Consider the following 13125-nt stretch of genomic DNA (forward strand, 5'->3'; position numbering starts at 1 on the left):
CACGCGAGGCCCCGGCTCGCCTCGTCCGCGTGCACCTGAGTGTCCCACGCGAGGCCCCACCTTGCCTCGTCCGCGCGAACCCGAGTGTCCCATGCGAGGCCCCGCCTCACCTCCTCCGCGCGCACCCGAGTGCCCCATGCGAGGCCTTACCTCGCCTCATCCGCGCACGCCCGGGTACCCCATGCGAGGCCCCGCCTTGCCTCGTCCGCGCATCAGCTGCGCTAGGGGCCTCACGAGATCATGTCCTTGCCCCTCGTCTCACCTTGCGCCTCGCCCCACGCATTAGCCGTGCCATGGGCCTCACGAGAGACGCCCCCATCTCAGCTCATCATATCCGTGCCACTAGGGGTCGCGTACATAGTGAGCCTCGTTGGAGGGGCCTAATCTCTCCCCTTGAGATAGGTGCTGGTGACGGGACACCACCCATACTGTGGGTCTAACAAGAGGTAAGATCAAGGACCTCTTCAACGCACCCTTAAGAACGGAGTGGGGGAGCCTCATAGTGATTCATGCAAAGTTAGAAGGAGTCAGAGTACGGACATAATATTCATGCCAAACAGGTAGTGGTCGTACAAATGAGGTACCGTTGTGATCCTCACCAGCCCATCTCTGACATCCGCACAAGGCAAGTAGTGGAGGCATAATCGTGTACAAAAGATGGGGTGTTCCCACAAACTCTGACCATGTACTAGAGCCAACACCACTACATCTGATACCACTCTCTTGATAGTGTACTAGTGTACAATCTAGTCCCCTGGACCACAATGTATCAGGGGCCATTAGAGCCCCCTATAAAGGGAACCCCTCTTCAACATTGAATGGGGTTGGAAAAATTACTGTAGCAGTGCACCATAATCAATACAAACTGATTTCACCATTTTTCCTATGCAATTATCTTTGGAGTTTCTACTTAGATTTCTAAAGCTTTTCTTTTGATAATCTCTACGTTGCAGTTTTTCTAACTTAACTTAGTTGACGAGTTCTCACCGTCAATACAGCAACCCATCTCTGACACCCGTACAAGGCAAGTAGTGGAGGCATAATCGTGTACAAAAGCTGAGGTGTTCCCACAAACTCTGACCATGTACTAGAGCCAACACCACTACATCTGATACCACTCTCCTGATAGTGTGCTAGTGTACAATCTGGTCCCCTGGACCACAATGTATCAGGGGCCATTAGAGCCCCCTATAAAGGAAACCCCTCTTCAACATTGAAAGGGGTTGGAAAAATTACTGTAGCAGTGCACCATAATCAATACAATCTGATTTCACCATTTTTCCTATGCAATTATCTTTGGAGTTTCTACTTAGATTTCTAAAGCTTTTCTTTTGATAATCTCTACGTTGCAATTTTTCTATCTTAACTTAGTTGACGAGTTCTCACCGTCAATAGTTTGGCCCCGTCTGTGGGAAACTAAGTACCAAGCTACTGTTCTACCATTACTCCCAACAAGAAGAAATGACGAGACGTTCAAAGCGACTCAGGGAGCCACGAGAGGTGGAAGTCCACCTTAACGGAGTTCAACTGAAGGCCTCCATGAAGGATCCTCCTCCACCCAGAGATATGGAGCCCCCAAGGGACCCTGAGGTTCATGAGGGTGATAGGGAGGTCTCATCACCGGCCATCCCGCCCGGTGAGAATCCTCCAAGGACAACCACCGCACCACCCGGGAATGCCAACGAGTTCCCACTTCCTAAAACACCACAAGTACCGAACTCTGGCAGGCAGGACCCGGGCCCCTCGACGTGTAGACATGATAAACACCCCTGGGTCTATTATGTGAGCTCGAGTTCTAAATCTCGGTTCTATGAAGAGGAAATACGTGAGCTGCACCGTAAGAACCAAAGGTTGGAGACCACCCTGGAGAATATGCAAGAGGTGCTGAATGGCCTTTTGCAAGGTAAGTCAAGCGTGACCCTGCCCAAGTGAAAAGAGAAAGGTCAGGAGGGGGCAGAGACCACCGTTCCGGTAGACGATGGGAGGACTCGACACTCCACTAGTAACACCCCCCGAACGAAGCAACGAGAACATCTTGAACCACCGAAGCAGGCTCAGAAACCAGAGCCAAAGACTAATGCTGCCCCTCACAATGATGACGAGGTCACCTCAAAGAGAGCACCCTCAGATTTACGGGAGGAGCTCAACAAGAAGAGGGCGGGTAAAAGGACCATGCCCCCTATGGCACCTCGGGAGGGCAAAGGAAAGGGGGATCTTAACCCGTCCGCTTTAAGGGACTCCCTAAGCAAGAGGAGGCAGGACCTGGACACAGAAATGAGGAGCCTGCGAAGCAAGATCGTCACCGCCTCTGGAGGTCAAGCTTTTGAGGAAGAGTTCGACCATGAGGCACCCTTCGTTAGGGAGATCCAACCCATCTGGCTCCCTGCCAATTTTAAGGAGCCCCATATGACCCCCATACGAAGGAAGCACAGATCCAAAATACCATCTAGATACATTTAACGACCTGATGAAGCTAAGAGGAATTGGCAGCGGGGCGAGATGTCATTGCTTCGCTGTCACATTAAAAGGACCCGCGTACAAGTGGTTCAAAAGACTTAGATTGGGGTCCATCAGATCCTGGCAACAGCTTTCTGATGAATTCCTCCAACAGCACAACGCCGTGCGAGACTACACGATGCCAGGCACCAGCCTCGGAAATGTGAAGCAAGGAGAAAACGAGAGTCTGAAGAGCTATATTCACAGGTTCAATATGGAGGCAGCTAAAGTGGGGAGCCTGACATGCCGAGAGCTGAAAATGGCCATCACAGCTGGAGTATGCCCAGGAAGCAAGTTATGGGATAACATGCTCAAGAGGGAGGTCACAGACTTGGATGATTTCTATGAGAAGGCACAAAAGTACATTTGCGTGGAGGATGGTCACGAGAACCTCAAAGCCGGAAGAAGGGGGTTTATGAGGGAACAAGGGATGATAGACCTCGGAAGCATCAACGCTCTGATGAGCGCCTACAGGGCCCCTACACCTTTTACAGTGACCTCACCCATGTGAGAGAGCATATTTTCGTTACGAACGAAAACCAGGTCCCTTTCAAAAGGCCCTCGCCAATGAAAAAAGACCGGTCTAAAAGAGACCCCAGCAAGTACTGCCAGTATCACAAGGATATCGGCCACACCACCGCTGAATGCAACCATTTGAAGGTGGAAATCGAGGAGCTCATCCGCAAGGGACATTTGGGCAGATATGTGCGCAAGGAGAACCAGGGGCCAGAAGAAGGAGCGTCCCCGCCGCAGGCGCGAGAGGTGGCCCCAGAAGTACAGGGAGAGGTCAGGACCATCTTTGGAGGACTAGGATTCGGAGGTGATTCAAGGAAGGGACGAGACAAATATGCCAAGGAGGCCAGACGAAGTCCACCACCGTGCGTCTTAAGTTTGGAGCAACGCCCCCTGAAGAGTTTCAAGGGCGAGAATGACTCAATAACTTTCACTGAAGAAGACATGCAGCGGGTACATTTCCCTCATAATGACCCCCTGGTGCTAACTGTCCAGCTCGCGAACATGAGAGTACATCGGGTCCTAGTGGATAATGGAAGCTCTGTGGACATCCTGCATCGCCCCGCTTTGGAGAAGATGGGACTGAGCGTCCGGCACCTGAAACCCTGCAATTCCTCCTTTTATGGGTTCACAGGGGACTCGATACATCCCCTAGATGCAATTGAATTAGCCCTCACCATGGGGAACAACCCAGACAAACCACCATAATGGCAAACTTTTTCGTGGTGGATTGCACCTCAGCCTTCAATGCGGTATTAGGGAGACCCTCTCTGAGAGAATTGAAGGCGATAACTTCTGTGTATCACCTAGCTATGAAATTCCCAACCTCTGGGGGAGTAGCATGCGTGAAAGGGGAGTAGAAGGAAGCGAGGGAATGCTATAACATGTCCCTCCGCTCAGCCACAAAACCATCGGTGCCGATGGCAATGGTTGTGTATGAAGGTACGACCCACACGAGTTGGACCCACGAGTTACGTAACACCTCGAGAAACACTACCAGTGAGGCTTCAGCACCCGGTGCCAAGAGGACCTATGTTTAGTTTGTTCCTTGTTATGTTAGCTTAGTAAGTAGGAATCAAAGAGGCTACCTAGGTAACCTCCCAATTAGATGTAACCCTTTTTTAAATATGCCATTGTAAACCACATGCTATGAATGAAACTGTTCGCAACTTCACGTGTTATTTTTCTTCTCTATGCGAGCATCAGCCAAAGTGCCTGCCGAAATAAATTTCACCAAACACTTGGGGGGCAGGATAGGAGGCAAAAACATACGGCAAGCAAGAAAGGACCCTCTAACAAGAGGAACCTAAAAAGAACTCCTAAAAATGAGGATCCTAAAAAGGACCCTCTAACAGGAGGATCCTAAAAAGGACCCCTTGTACCAGGATCCTAAAAAGGGCCCTCTAATAGGAGGATCCCAAAAAGGACCCCTTGCATTAGAGCCTTAAACAAAATTCTTTAAAAGAGCAATGCAATTCGCGTTGAACCCTAACAAATAGGGAGACGACCTTGCAAGGCATCTCTTGGGTTCGGAAGGATTAGCTACCCTTATGAACATCAAGGAGGCCAAAAGGTCTTACAAAAAAAAAAAAAACACACACACACTTCCAAATAAAGGCAAATGCTCCCACAAGAGGAAAGACCTTAGAGAGAGCATCCACCAATAAGCCTAGAGCGGCCTCCAAGCCGTCTAGCCAAAAAGGGTCCTAAAAGAGACCCTTGAAAAATAGTACTATGAATAATGACGAGAAGGACACTTCTCGCAAAAAATAATAAGAGCGCACAAAAATACATAAAAGGATAGCTAGAACCCAAGGGGTCAAAATATCCTTATAAAAGTAATCAAGAGGCACCAAAAAAGGTCCCATTGAACCCTTTCACATGGGCTCCAAAGGGCCTCTAGCCTGGTAAATAAAAGAGGGGAACCTACCAAACCCCATCATACAGGCTCGAAAAGACCTCAAACACAGAGGAATAAGAGATAAATAACCACACATGTGTATATATATTGAAAAAGGAGTCTTGGTAACATGGAAAGATTTACAAAATAAAAATAATAATAATAATATTACAAAGGCCCAAGATGAGCATGCGCCCACAAAGGGATAACTGGCAGAAATGATGATATGACGACCTTAGGGCCTCCTGCCACGGGCGCCCCACACGGCCGCTCGAGCAACGGCGTGCTCGCCAAAAGAAGAAAAATCAAAGTTGGGATCTTACCTCCACACATCGTAAAGGGCGCGGTCTATGGGCCTGTACTCGATAGCTATCCTATCCGCCTCTAAGGAAGTGATTCTCTCCTACGATGCGACTACTTCGGCCCTAGCAGCCTCGAGTTCGGCCTCTAAAAAAGTGACTCTCTCCCACGATGCAGCCGCAATAGCCTTAGTCCCCTGGAGTTCGCCCTCTAGGCTGGTAACTTTGTCTTGCAGCTTCGTGGCTTTGGCAACCACCTTCTGCTTCCTTTTAGATGAGACAGAAAGTTTGGTCCGAACCCTTTTTAGCTTAGTCTGGGTTTCCTCAAGCTCTTTCTCGAGCTCCTGGACCTGGGCCATGAGATGGTCCCTCTCAGTACTCGATGCGGAGAGATTGTTAGCCGAGTCGGCAAACCGCTGAGCCACAGTATAGGCCTGCACAAGAAAGTTAACAACAACAATAATAAGTAACAAAAAAAAAAAGAAAATGCATGTACATCTATATATAATAGGGCTAACACAAGATGTATGAACTCACCTAAGTAGTGGTGCGCCTTAGAGTTTCCCCAAGGTCCGACAGAGCAAAACTCCCAAGACCGTTCCAGTCAGATTCGGGGAGGTCTGAGGCAAGTTGGACGTACTGCCGCCCATAAGAGGCCGCCATACGATTCACCCAGGGCGCCCCATCCAGGCCAGGGGCACCTGGTTGGGTGAGGACAGATGACCCGCTCGCTGAAATGGGAGGGGGCGCAGAAAAATTAGAAAAGTGAGGCCCAGGTAGATCAGAAGGGGGTGTAGGAAGATCGGCAAAGTAAGCTCCCGATGGACCAGGGTCAAGGGGAGCCTGAGGGAAAGCTTCATAGTCCTCGGGGTCAGGGCAAACAAAATGCCCCGGAATGGCATGCTGGTCTTGAGAGTGGGAGGCTCAGTCCGGGTCAATAGAGACAAAAGGAGGGCATCCCCCAGGAGACGAGGACAGCTGGTGAGGTCCCCCGCGTTCAAGGGAGGCTTCCTCTGACACATCCTCAGCCCCACCTTCATTTGGGCAAGGCGCGGCCGATACCGCCTTAATCTTCTTGGACCTAGGGATGGTCCATAGCAACCTGGGATCTAAGACTAGGGACAGTTTTTGGAGGTTCAGATTTTCCACGGTGAATAGGTACGCAGCCTTTTTCATAGCGAGGTTAGCGTTGATGAACTTCCTCACAGCTTTCGCTTCTGACCCAACAACTGTGGGTTCGGTGAATTGCTCTGCATAATCCACGCCATGGTCGACACAAACATAAATCATGAAACAATAAGTTGCAAAAAATAAGAAGAGAGAAAATGTGGCTTAGGGTACTTACTGGGAGTGGCATGGAAGTGCTCGCGAACAGAGAGGGGGCCTTGCACGAAGAAAAAGTCCTGCTTCCAGGACCCCGGGTTGGATACTGAGCTTTCTATCAACGAGACCTCGTTATTGGCTTTTTGTATGTAATAGAAGCCCTTTGACTTGGGAGAGGGCATGAGATTGTAGAGGAAATGCACCTCTAGCGCCGTAGGAGCACGATCCACCAGTTCCGCAAACGCAATAAAAAGGAAGCTCAAGGTCAGCCAACTATTGGGTGCCAGCTAAAGTGGAGCAAGGTCAAAGTAATTGAGGACCGCAACAAAGAACGGGTGTAACAGGATGGTACCACCCGCCTTCAGGATGTGCTCACTAAGGGCCACGAAGTCGGTGCTAGGGCAGTCAGCCTGGCATGTCTCCAAAGGAGTGTATAAAGCGTACTCTGGAAGAACGCGGTAGTGCTTCACAATTTCCCTCAGTTTATTTTCTTACACATGTGACACCAGTTGGGATGCCATTAAAGGAGCATCGTCCTGTTCATTGACGGATACCTGTCGTCGTGCCCACGACATATCTGCAAAACCAAAAGAAAAAGGTGAGGAAGAGACAGAACACTTGACCCTCCATTTTCTCTTCCTAGCAAGAGTCTTCCACCGGGGCACCGGCTGAGGAAGCGCTAAGCTAGGGAAGATCAAAATTAAGGGCTGAAGAGAAGCAGAAGCGGCCCCATGACAGTCATCAGGCGAGGATGGGCTGGAGGGCTCAGGCGGAAGGTGTCCCTCCATAAACTCTAACTCCCCCTGCAAATCTAAAAGGGTCACCCTAAGGCTCGCTACATGGTCACTAAGGTCAGGGGGGAAAGGTGCTCCGTCTCCTCTCAACGCTGAGTCAATTTCACTCTCCACCACCCAAATTTTACGCCTAAGTTCAGCCATGTGCTCAAGATGACGGATACGGGCCTGCCTTAAGGAGTCATAGTCTTGGTAAGGGTTTTCCTCAGGGGACTCTGAGTCTGAAGACAAGTCAACAAACTCAACCCCCGGAGGTATGCCGAACGGACCGTCACTGGCCATGAGACCTCGTCCCGAAAGCAAAAAGGGGTTCACGTATAAATGAGAGGATTGCTACAAAACACAAAGGAATGGGCTTAAAACCTCTAGATGCAAACGCCCTAAATGATCCAGTACGGGGTATAAACAAGGGGGCATGCAACTGGGCTAACTCACGGCAAGCTCAGGCCAAAGTACCCCATCCCGAGTAATGCTAATTTGGACCCAAGGAACATGAGGGAAAAAGAAAATATACCTCAAGCAGGTAAAATGGGGCGCTGTTGTGGTCAAAAGGAGGTCGAGGGCCAAAAGCATCGTCACGGTCAAATAGAGGCACGTGGTCGAAAGTATGCGTCTGCAAAAATAGACAGAAAAGATGTGTTAGCCTTCAAATATATGAAGGGACATAAATAGACCAAAAATTAGCTCATTTAAAAAAATAAAAAAACTATAGCAAAAGTGAGGTTGTGGGGGATTGAACCCTTACCTCTTGAAAGGAGCAAGGGTCTAAGTACCACTAAGCTAAGGAAGTAAGGTGTAAATAATAAGCCTTGCATGAAGGCCTAATTATAGGAATTAAAGAGAATAGTCTACCAAAGCTCCTAAAGGTCCTCTCCTAGACTGGGGGGCAAGTGTGGATGCTCAAATTCCACCAAGAGAAAATATGGAGGCTTACCCTCATTAGCCTCAGGCAATCCAAGCGACCCAGTATTTTTGCCCACAACCCATGTCTCATAGGAGGCCTTAATGAAGATGCCCCGAGATACCCGAGAGCCTTGCAATGCGAGGGTACCCAACATGCACGAGTACCAGCCAAGGCCATAAGGATCTCACTATACACGGATGTCCATGACCCTCATAGTGATTCATGCAAAGTCAGAAGGAGTCAGAGTACGGACATAATATTCGTGCCAAACAGGTAGTGGTCGTACAAATGAGGTACTTGTTGTGATCCTCACCAGCCCATCTCTGACATCCATACAAGGCAAGTAGTGGAGGCATAATCGTGTACAAAAGATGAGGTGTTCCCACAAACTCTGACCATGTACTAGAGCCAACACCACTACATCTGATACCACTCTCCTGATAATGTACTAGTGTACAATCTGGTCCCCTGGACCACAATGTATCAGGGGCCATTAGAGCCCCCTATAAAGGGAACCCCTCTTCAACATTGAAAGGGTTGGAAAAATTACTATAGCAGTGCACCATAATCAATACAAACTAATTTCACCATTTTTCCTCTGCAATTATCTTTGGAGTTTCTACTTAGATTTCTAAAGCTTTTCTTTTGTTAATCTCTACGTTGCAATTTTTCTAACTTAACTTAGTTGACGAGTTCTCACCGTCAACAGCTTCATTCTAAACTTTCGAAGGGTGTCGAACATTTCCATGAGATCATTGGTGAGCTCTCCCGCCTTCTTTGTCTTAACCAGCATATTGTCCATGTATACTTCCATATTCCTTCCTATTTGATTTGTAGATATTTTGTTCACCAGCCTTTGATAAGTAACACCTGTATTTTTTAAACCAAAAGGCATCACTTTGTAGCAATACAACCCCTTGTCTGTTATGAACGAAGTGTGCTCTTCATCAGCCGGGTTCATGAGTATTTGGTTGTACCCGGAATATGCATCCATGAAGCTAAGTAGTTCATGCCCCGCTGTGACGTCTACTAACTGGTCTATCCTAGGAAGCGGGAATCTGTCCTTAGGGCAAGCCTTATTGAGGTTAGTAAAGTCCACACAAGTCCTCCACTATCTGTTAGGCTTCGGGACTAGCATTGGGTTTGATACCCATAGTGGGTAAAATGCATCTCGGATAAACCCATTTGCCTTCAACTTGTCAACCTCCTCTTTTAGGGATGTGTATCTCTCTGGGTCCAACGCTCTCCTTTTCTGCCTCACGGGCCTTGCTTTTGGGTTGATGTTTAGGTGGTGGCACATGACCGCTGGGTCTATCCCCACCATGTCCTCGTGACTCCAGGCGAATACGTCGAGGTTGGCTTTCAAGAATTCTACTAGCTTCTCCTTCACATCACCCATAAGGTGTTTCCCTACCTTTAACTTTCTCAACGGCTCATTCATGACTGTGACTTCTTCCAACTCTTCAACCAGTTCAGCTCTAGGTTCTTCTGCGACTTGTGGGTCTAACTCATGTGGGTTCGCGCCTTCATGCACAATCATTTCCATAGGCGCCGATGGCTTTGTGGCCATGCAGAGGGATGTGTTATAGCATTCCCTCGCTTCCTTCTGCTCTCCTTTCATGCATGTTATTCCCCCGGGAGTTGGGAATTTCATAGCTCAGTGGTACACAGAAGTTATCGCCTTCAATTCTCTTAGGGAAGGTCTCCCTAATACCACATTAAAGGCTAAGGTGCAATCTGCCACAACAAAGTTTTCCATTATGGTGGTTTTTCTGGGCTGTTCTCCCATAGTGAGGGCTAACTCGATCGCCCATAGGGGCTGTATTGAATTTCCTGTAAATTCGTACAAGGAGGTACTGCAAGGCTTTAGGTGCTGGATGTTTAGTCCCATCTTCTCCAAAGCTGGGCGATATAAGATGTCCACAGAGCTTCTGTTATCCACCAAGACCCAATGCACCCTCATGTTTGCGAGTAGGACAGTCAACACTAGGGGGTCATTATGAGGGAAATGTACACCTCGGGCGTCTTCCTCAGTGAAGGTTATTGAGTCATTTTCACCCTTAAAACTCTTCGGGGGGCGTTGCTCCAGACTTAAGACGCACGGTGGTAGACTTCGTTTGGCCTCCCTAGCATATTTATCTCGCCCCTTCCTTGATTTTCCCCCGAATCCTAGCCCTCCAAAGATGGTCCTGACCTCTCCTTGTACTTCCGAGGCCACCTCTCATGCCCGCGACAAGGATGCTCCTTCTTCCGGCCTTTGGCTCTCCTTGCGGACATATCTGCCCAAATGTCATCTGCGTATAAGCTCCTCGATTTCTACTTTTAAATGGTTGCATTCCGTAGTGGTGTGGCAGATATCTTTGTGATACTGGCAATATTTGCTGGGCTCTCTTTTGGACCGGTCTTTTTTCATTGGCGGGGGTCTTCTGAAAGGGACCTGGTTTTCATTCATGACGAAGATATGTTCTCTAGCGTGGGTGAGGTCAGTATAAAAGGTATAGGGGTTCTGTCTGCGCTCATCAATGCACTGATGCTTTCGGGGTCGGTCATCTCTCGTTCCTTCATATACCCTCTTCTTCTTTGCACCACTTTTGCTTTCTCGGATTGAGGGTTTTGGTGGCGACTGGCCTTTTCTGGCCTTCATGCTTTCATGGCCATCCTCCACGTGAATATATTTCTGCGCTCGCTCGTAGAAGTCTTCAAAATCTGTATCCTCCCTCTTGAGCATGTTATCCCATAACTTGCTTCCCGGGCGTACTCCGGCTGTGATGGCCATTTTTAGCTTTCTACGGGTCAAACTCCCTACTTTGGCCGCCTCCATATTGAACCTATGAATGTAGCGCTTTAGACTTTCATTTTCTCCTTGCTTCACGTTAGCGAGGCTGGTGCCTGGCATCGTGTAGTCCCGCACAGCGTGGTTTTGCTGGAGAAGTTCATCAAAAAATTGCTGCCAAGATCTCATGGACCCTGGTCTAAGTCTTTTGAACCATTTGTACACAGGCCCTTTCAATGTGACAGCGAAGCAATGGTATTTGGCCCCACTACAAATCCCCCTTAACTTCATCAGGTCGTTAAATGCATCCATATGGTATTTAGGATCTGTGCTTCCTTTATATGGGGTCATATGGGGCTCCTTGAAGTTGGCTGGGAGCCGAATGGCTTGGATTTCCTTGATGAAGGGCGACTCATGGTCGAACTCATCCTCAATGGCTTCTCCTCCAGAGGCGGTGATGATTTTGCTTCGTAGGCTCTTCATTTATGTATCTAGGTCTTGTCTCCTCTTGTTCAAGGAGTCCCTCAGCGTGGATGGGTCAGGATCTCCCTTTCCTTTGCCAACCCTGGGCGCCATAGGAGGCATGGTCCTTTTACCCGCCCTCTTTTTGTTGAGTTCCTCTCGTAAATCTGAGGGTGTTCTCCTTGAGGTGACTTCGACATCGTTACGAGGGCCAGCGTTGGTCTTTGGCTGGTCTCTGGGGCTACTTCGGTGGTCCGGGATGTTTGTGCTACTTCGTTCGGGGGGTGTTACTCGTGGAGAGTCGAGTCCTTTCGTTGTCTACTGAGATGGTGGTTTCTGCTCCTTCTTGACCTCTCTCTTTTCGTTTAGGGAGTGTTGCGTTTGATCTCCCTTGCAACAGGCCATTTAACACCTCTTACATGTTTTCTAGGGTGGTTTCTAGCCTTTGGTTCTTACGGTGAAGTTCATGTATCTCGTCTTCGTAGAATCGAGATCTAGAACTCGAGCTCATGGAGTGGACCCGAGGGTGCTTGTCAAGTCTGCGCGCCGATGGGCCTGGATCCTGCCGGTCGGAGTTTGGCACCTGCGGCGGCCTTGGAGGCAGGAACTCACCGGCATCCCCTGCTGGGGCAGCCATTGGCCTTGGACGATCCTCCTCAGGTGGGACTGTCGGGGATGAGGCTTCCATTTCATCTCCATGAACCACAGGCTCCTTTGGGGCCTCCACGTTCGCAGGTGGAGGAGGATCCTTCATAGAGGCTTTTAGCTGATCCCCGTCGAGATGTACCTCCACCTCTCGCGGCTCTCTCAATCGCTTCGAACGTCATGGCATCTCTTTCTTATCGGAATCGACAGAAGAACAATGGCTTGACACTTATTCTCCCATAGATGGCGCCAAACTGTTGACGGTGAGAACTCGTCAACGAAGTTAAGTTAGAAAAATCAAAGTGTGGTGCTTATGAATAAAGAACTTCAAAAATCTAAATAGAAACATAAAAAATAGTTGCAAAAGAAAAATGGAGGAAAAAACTTGTATTTCTCTTTTGTGTCCAGCTACAGTATTCTTTCCAACCCCTTTCCATGTGGAAGTGGGATTCCTTTTATAGTGGGCTCTAATGGCCCCTGATACATTGTGGTCCAGGGGACCAGATGGTAAACAAGTACATTGTCAGGAGAGTGGTCTCAGGAGTAGTGGTGTTGGATCCTATACATGGTTAGATTCCGTAGAGATGTCTCCACTACTTATTTAGTATGAATGTCAGAGGAGTGGCACCAGGCGTAGTGGTGTTGGTGGTGGTGTCTACTCTGACATCTGGTTATAAGCATACAGGCCATGTTCCCTCTCCTAGTACTCCCACTACTTGTCTGGCATGAGTATTTGGATCAGACATACGGGGTCTTAAAGTTCGTACCCCGTATAAGCTCTGTACTTGTACGATCTTTTTGAATTATACTTGTTCCTTTTACTTGTAAACGTTGGAGTTTCCACAGGTCCTCATAGGACACATCATCTTGAGGTGCCAGGCGCAAGGCCACTTAGGCAGCCACGGGTGCGCGAGGCGCTGGCCTGGGCGTGGCACGAGACCACATGGGTAGCCACGGGCGCGCGAGGCGCTGGCCTGGGCATGGTGCAAGGCCATCTGGGCAGCCACGGGCGCGCG

Source organism: Humulus lupulus, chromosome 8, assembly GCF_963169125.1.
Source record: "Humulus lupulus chromosome 8, drHumLupu1.1, whole genome shotgun sequence".
NCBI classification, from domain to species: domain Eukaryota; kingdom Viridiplantae; phylum Streptophyta; class Magnoliopsida; order Rosales; family Cannabaceae; genus Humulus; species Humulus lupulus.